Here is an 8,163-nt window from a genome sequence, read left to right on the forward strand (position 1 = left end):
TCTTCATTTGTTACTTTGTCTGTCCAGCTGATCTTCATCATCCTTCTATAGCACCACATCTCCAGGGCCTCTAGCCGTCTTCTCTCTGCTCTTCCAACTGTCCAAGTTTCACATCCATATAGGGCCACACTCCAAACGAAACCTTTCATGATGCGTTTCCTTATTTTCAGACTGATGTTGTTGCTGGTGAGTAAGTTCCTTCTCCGATTAAATGCAATTTTGGCCTTTTGTATTCTGGTCGCAATTTCTTTCCGGCTTCTACCATCCCTTGTGATTTTGCTTCCCAGGTAAGTAAATTCCTGTATCACTTCCAGCTCCTCTCTTCCAATTCTAATTCTCGGAGGTTCATATTCTGCTCCTGTACTGCATACCATCACTTTAGTCTTTTTCTTGTTTATTCTCATTCCATACTGATTGTATAGGACTTCCTCTAGATCTTCTTCTGTCTCCGTGACTATAGCAATATCATCTGCATAACGTACCATGTCTATCTTCTGCCCATTAATTTTGATCCCCACCTCAGTAGTTTCTCGAACTTGGTCTATAGCTTCCTGGATGTAAGCATTGAATATAAGAGGAGAGAGAGCACATCCTTGTCTTACCCCTTTTCTAATATTTGCTTGTTGTTCCTGGTGACAGTTCCTAATCACTGCCACCTCATTCTTATAGAAACTGAGTATCACGCGGATGTCTTTGTACTTTATTCCAATTTTCCTCAGCACTCTGAACATCTCTTGCCAGATAACGTTATCAAATGCCTTTTCCATGTCTATAAAGGCAATATAAGTTGGTTTATTTTTCTGTAATTGCTTTTCGATAATGAGTCTTAGTGCCAGAATCGCCTCTCTTGTTCCCAATCCCCTTCTGAAACCAAACTGATCTTCACTCAGCATATCCTCCACCTTCTCTTCAATTCTCTTCAGAACTATTTTTATGAGAATTTTTGATGCATGTGATATTAGGCTAAGAGTTCGGTGCTGTTCACATTTTGTACCTGCTGCCTTCTTTGGTATAGGAACAATGATACATTTCTGGAAGTCAGTCGGTATCTCTCCTGTGTTATAGATGGACCTAATAAGTTTAAGCAGCATCATTTTCATGCCGTCACCAGCATTCTTTATTAGTTCTGCAGGGATGTCATCAATACCCGTTGCTTTGTTGTCCTGTAGTTCTTTTAGAGCTCTGTCAAATTCTTCTTGCAGAATGTCATCTCCCTTGTCATCTTCGTCTACTTCCTCTTCTCTTCCTATTACTTCCTCCGAAAGAGGTGTTCCAGCATACAACTCCTCTATGTATTCTTTCCATCTCTTCAGCATGTCTTCACCAAACAGCATTTTCCCCTCTTTATTTTCTATTGTGCCTGAGAGTACTGTTTTACGTTTGTTAAAAAAAAATTGGTTTGCTGTTCTGTAGGCTAAATCAGTTCTTCCGTTTTGCATATTTTCTTCTACTTTCCTGCACATTTCTCCAAGAAAATTTCCTTTTGCTTTCCTAGCTTCTCTATTAACTAAATTCCTTAGTCTTCTGTATTCAGCTTTTCCTTGTTCCTCAGTTGCATTTTTGTATAATCTTCTGTTTTCTATAAGCTCAATAATATCTGCTGTAATCCATTTCCTCTTGTTTTTGGGTTCAGTTCTTCCAACTATCTTTTCTGCTGCTTTGTATATACCAGATTTAATCTGATTCCAGTCTTCATTTACTCCACCATGTTGAAAATTTTTAATTAGGTTGTCTGTTTCATGAGCATAGTGCTTTGCCAGTCCCTCAGTTTTCAGTTTTTCTAGTTCCCATTTAAGTTTTACTGGCTTCTTCTTCAAACGTTTGAATCTCAGTGAACTTTTCATCATGACCAGGTTATGATCACTGCCTATGTCTGCAGATGGATAGCTCCTGCAATCTTTTATCTGGTTCCTAAAACGTGCTTTCACTAGAATGTAGTCAATCTGTTGTCTCCTCAGGTCTCCAGGGGCCTTCCATGTATACCTTCTTCGTTTGTGGTGTTGGAAAAGTGTGTTTGCAACAACTAATTGGTGCTTTGAGCAGAACTCGATCAGTCGATCACCTCTTTCATTTCTTCTTCCAAGTCCATATTTGCCAACAATTCCTTCCTCCGGGTCTTCACCCACAATCGCGTTCCAGTCCCCCATGGCAATCAGGTTTTCATCTCCCTTAACATTTCTCATCGCATCACTTATTTCTTCGTATATTTCGTCAATGACTGCATCTTCTTCTTTGGATGTTGGCATGTGTATTTGTATTATCACAGTGTCCTTTGGTTTAGTTTCAAGTTTGACTAGTATTATTCGAGAGCTATATTGCACATATCCCTTGACACGTGAGCCATAGTTTTTCCTCAAAATTATTCCAACTCCTCCCATTCCCGGTCTATCTTGGTCAGTTCCGGTGTGAATGACTCTGTATTCTCCAGACCAGAAATCACCTGGTTGGGGCCATCTCATCTCCGATATGCCCAGGATATCGATTTCCAGTCGCTCCATTTCAAGTTTTACATTTTCTAGCTTGCTACACTGAAGCAGTGTTCTCACATTCCAAGTGGCTATGTTAAAATTGGGATTCATTTCCTTCACGTTGTCTATATCTTTTGCAGTCCCCACCCGGAGATCCGATTGGGGGACTATTTTATCTCCGGAAAATTTTACAGAAGATACTGACATGGTTTACTGCTGATGCTTGGGATAACCGTAGTTCTTTAATGTGGTGGTTTCCCGTTGCCTTCCACATCCTATGCCGTAAGTACAATCCTCAATATTGATTGATATTTAATAACATAATGATTCACAACATAATTTTACTTTTTGGTAGTAAATACAGGATGCTGACACTTCGTTAAAAAACAATTCAGACCTGTGAGACTGGTGGTTTGCCTACAAATCTAATTCTGAAGAAACCTCTATTTTTCCCGAAACTTCATGTCTGTGCTTTGGTCCTTTATGTTTCTCAGTGTCTGAATATACAATGAAGAGCCAAAGAAAATGGTACACCTGCCTAATATCGTGTAGGGCCCTCCGAGCACGCAAAAGTGCCGAAACAGGACGTCGAATGGACTCGATTAATGTCGGAAGTAGTGCTGGAGGGAACTGACACCATGAATCCTGCAGGACTGTCCATCCATAGGAGAACGAAGGGGTGGAGAGCTCTTCTGAACAGCACGTTGCAAGGCACGATACGCTCTATAATCTTCATTTCTGGGGTTTGGTGGCCAGTGGAAGTGCCGGAGTCACTCTGTAGCAATTACGAACGCGTGGGGTGTCGCATTGTCCTGCTGGAATTGCCAAGTCTGCCGGAATGCACAATGCACATGAATGAATGCAGGTGATCAGACAAGTTGCTTACGTCCGTGTCATCTGTCAGAGTCGTATCTACATTTATCAGGGGTCCATATGACTCCAACTGCACACGCCCTACACCTTTGCAGAGCCTCTACCAGTTTGAACAGTCGCCTGCTGACATGTAGGGTCCCTGGACACGTGAGGATGTCTCCATACCCGTACACGTCCATCCGCTAAATACAGTTTGAACAATGACTCGTCCGACCAAGCAACATATTTCCAGTCATCAACAGTCAAATATCGGTACTGACGGGCCCACGCGAGGCGTAAAGCTTTGTGTCGTACCGTTATCAAGGTTACACGAGTGGGCGTCCGACTCCGACAGCCCATATCGATGATGTTTCGTTGAATGGCTCGCGCGCTGACACTTGTTGATGGATCAGCATTGAAATCTGCAGCAATTTGCAGAAGGGTTGCACTTCTGCCACGTTGAACGATTCTCTTCAGTCTTAATTGGTCCCGTTCTTGCAGGATCTTTTTACGGCCACAGCGATGTTGGGGATTTGATGTTTTACCGTACTCCTGATATTTACGATACACTTGTGAAATGGTCGTACGGAAAATCCCCACTTCATTGCTGCCTTGGAGTTACTGGGTCCCATCGACTATAACGCCTCGTGGAAACTGACTTAAATCTTGATAACCTGCCGTTGTAGCAACTGCGCCAGACACTTATTCTCTTATATAGACGTTGCTGACCGCACCACCGTTTTCTGTCTGTTTACATATGTCTGTATTTGAATACGCATGCCTGAACCAGTTTGTTTGGGGCTTCAGTGTACTTCACTCAATGATTTTCCTTTCATATTCAGCGAATCACATGTCCGCAGATAGGAGTAATAGAAAATACAGTGATAGGATGTGCTCCGAGCCCGATACGTTAACAGATCGCGTTTTACTGAAGTCCGTTGCGTAACTCAAGTAATCAGCAGTGGCTCCTGTCGAGTGATCAGCCGCCTAATACTATCGGTCAGATCAGTCAAGTGTAAAACCAGACTACTCGTGGCTTGTCGCACTGTCCGATGTAAATCTGTTTCAAGAGTTTGCACTGTCTTATATGCTGTAAGGGGTCCAGATATCCTTAGTACATTTGCCGCTCTTTTCCTTAGTTTATGTGTATAAGTTGCATTATACTGTGTTCTTTGTTTCTATATGGCATCGTCATAGTGTTCGCGTGTTGCGTGTATTTGTTGGTTGGATACTTGTGCGTTTTCCTGCCTTCTGGTTATGTTGCGTTTATTCTGTGGTTGTTTTTTTAATTTTTTGATTCAGTCTGTGTGCTATGCTTAAGTCATACCATCTTTCCTAGCTTTTTGTGCGATCGTATGCATTTCATTTTCGTAACTCTGTTCTTAAGTTGAATCCTGTTTATTCTATGTAACATGTACCTTCGTGGGGCTGCTTGGATGTGTACTGTATTATTGTGGCTGTATGTATATGTTGATAGAATGTTTACCATTTTCCTTTCCGATATTTCAAGAAAATTTATTTGGTCTTTTTGTCTTCTAAGTGTGAGCTTTATGTTCTTATGTTCAAAGTGTTCAAATGTGTATGAAATCTTATGAGACTTAACTTCTAAGGTCATCAGTCCCTAAGCTTACACACTACTTAACCTAAATTATCCTAAGGACAAACACACACACCCATGCCCGAGGGAGGACTCGAACCTCCGCCGGGACCAGCCGCACAGTCCATGACTGCAGCGCCTCAGACAGCTTGGCTAATCCCGGGAGGCTGTTCTTATGTGCTTTGTTAATTACTGATTCGATTTCATCTACTTTTTTTTTCTTTAAGCTCATCTCCAGGTTGGCTGGTTGATTTGGGGGAGGGACCAAACAGCAAGGTCATCGGTCCTACCGGATGAGGGAAGGATGGAGGAGGAAATCGGTAGTGCCCTTTTAAAGGAACTATCCCAACATTTGCCTCAAGCGATTTAGGGAAATCACGGAAAACGTAAATCAGGATGGCCGGACCCAGTTTTGAACCGTCGTCCTCCCGAATGCGAGTCCAGTGTGATAGCCACTGCGCCATCTCGCTCGGTCATTTCCCAGGTAAATAATGTCGTCCACATATATGTGCCAGTATATGACTTCAAATCTTTCATCGGTTGCTATCTTTTCAAATAAGAGGTTTTACAAATGACTGATAAAAATATTGCCTAATGATTCTAATAGTAGGAATCCCATGGGCAGTCCATAGTTATTGTCTAATGATTCTGATATTAGGGATCCCATGGGCAGTCCATCGCTTTGAGACACGCTCGTGGCATAATAAAATTGATTTCATTGAGTTGCACATAGACGTAAAATTTATTATGTGTCAGGAGAAGAACATGAGCGCAGAAACAATAACGTCTATTTTATTCCACCAGCTCAAAAGAATCTGCGACTTTTGTGCAGGGACTAATGAATGACTTTAATGAAACATTGCAGCTATGGGAAAGGCTAATGGTAGGGGGTCGTGAAAGAATCTCTACGAAATAAAGTCACATAGGTTTAATCGACTACATATCGAGTGGAAGTCCAGGTTGGGAAACAATGACGCTTGCTGCTCGCGAAGAACATTCTGCGCCAACGGAGATATATATTACGAATATCCTGGTCGAATATGGCACCAGGCTTGTGATGCAGCATCTCAGTTGATGCAATATTCTCAATGTACGTGTAAGTGGTAAGGGTCGCACATTGAGTATAAGTTACCCTCACTAGCCGACTAACCTGGCAACTGACTGGGCCCTACAATGAAGGAAACATTCACATCCACGTGACAAAGGATATATAGGAAGAGTTACATAGCTGGAAGAAGCAACGCCGTAGGCCTTCCCGTGCAGAAAAAGAAGTCGTTTTCAGTCCTAAGAAGGCCAGCGATACTACCTGAAGAGATTAAGTTCTTGGAAAGCTCCATTTATTGGGTATCAATAGGCACGATTTCATTTCAGTGCCACATCGAGATCACAGACGAAAATGTATGCTTGTTGAATATATTTATTTATTTACCCCAGGGCCAATGGTCTTGCTACAGTGGTAACACCGGTTCCGGTCAGATCACCGCTCTTGGGGTGGGCTAGTACTTGGTTGGGTGACCATACGGGCTGCCGAGCGCTGTTGGCAAGTGGGGTGAACTCAGCCCTTGCGAGACAAACTGAGGAGCTACTTGGTTGAGAAGCAGTGGCTCCAATCTTGTAAAATAACATACGGCCTGCTGAGTGGTGTGCTGACCACATGCCCTCCATCTCTGCATCCATTGACTCCTTTGGTCTGAGGATGACACGGTGGTCGGTCGTTACTGTTTGCCCTTCATGACCTGTTCAGGCAGAGTTTAGTTTATTTATCACAGGAAGATTAGGGTGATAAGGTCTTCTTCCACATTTATCCATGCAGTCTTCATATTTTATACAGTATTTATTCTGAGACACATGTTATTACATGGGTCATACAGCCAACTGTTATGTACGATTTCGTACCAACCGTAAGGAGGGCTGGGCTACAGAATAGTGCAGCAACTGTCATTCTAGGAAGCTTGGACAGGAGCAGAAATGATTAGTGAACAAGTTAACACAACAGAGGATTTACTTAACTTGTATTTCTCGAAGACTACAAAGACTCATCACAAGTAACACAGCAAGAATTAGAGTCCAGCTCATAGAATAACAACTGAGATGAGGCTCGCGGCACAGATCATGAGCTATGGTGTCGTAGCGATGAGGCTCCATGTGCAAGTGGCTGCCATGTGAGTGGCAGCCGTTGGCTGTCCTACATTGCAGCATCAGAGGGCGCTCGCAGTACAGAGCCGCCGGGGATGTGGCTCTCCGGGCGCGCACAACTGGGTCGCCAGATCCCATGTGACTGCTGTCGGCTCAGACGAAAACTTGCAATTCCATTGGTATGACGCCTGTGGGGTAACATCTATTCGTGGTGCCACACTGATAAAGAAATCAACAATTAGAAATAAGAACAATGGTCAAGAAAAAGTCGACCCCAGGAGCCATCACATTAATGCTGTGTGTCACCGACTCTACCCTTCATAATGGCCTCAGTTAGGTAAGGAGGAGAATCCACAAGTTTCCATAGGTATACCACATTCAGATGAAATCGTTCGTTGATGATTAGTTCCCATAGAACTATCCTACACTAATGCTCATAAACTAAGGATAATACTGATAAATGGTGAAACAACGCTCTGGTTTAGTCAGTTTATCCAGGTCCCATCTCCTTAAATTCCCACCTTTTTGCAGTTTCTTTAGTTGTATGCTACAGTTCATAACCAATAGATTGTGGTCAGAGTCCACATCTGCCACTGGAAATGTCTTACAATTTAAAAACTGGTTCCTGACTCTCTGTCTTACCTTTATATAATCTACCTGAAACCTTCTAGTATCTCCAGGATTCTTCCATGTATACAACCTTCTTTTATGATTCTTGAACGAAGTGTTAGCTATGATTAAGTTATGCTCTGCGCAGAATTCTACTAGACGGCTACCTCTTTCATTTCTTACCCCCAATCCATATTCACTTACTATGTTTCCTTCTCTCCTTTTTCCTACTATTAATTTTCGTCTCCCTTCACTACCTGAATAATTTCTTTTATCTCATCATTCATTTCATCAATTTCTTCGTCATCTGCAGAGCTAGTTGGCATATAAACTTGTACTACTGTAGTAGGCGTGGGCTTCGTGTCTATCTTGACCACAATAATGCGTTCACTACGCTGTTGGTAGTAGCTTACCCGCACTCCTTTTTTTTTTTGTTCATTATTAAACCTACCCCTGCATTACCCCTATTTGATTTTGTATTTCTAACCCTGTTGTCACCTG

The sequence above is a fragment of the Schistocerca gregaria genome, chromosome 6 (genome assembly GCF_023897955.1).
Source record: "Schistocerca gregaria isolate iqSchGreg1 chromosome 6, iqSchGreg1.2, whole genome shotgun sequence".
NCBI lineage: Eukaryota > Metazoa > Arthropoda > Insecta > Orthoptera > Acrididae > Schistocerca > Schistocerca gregaria.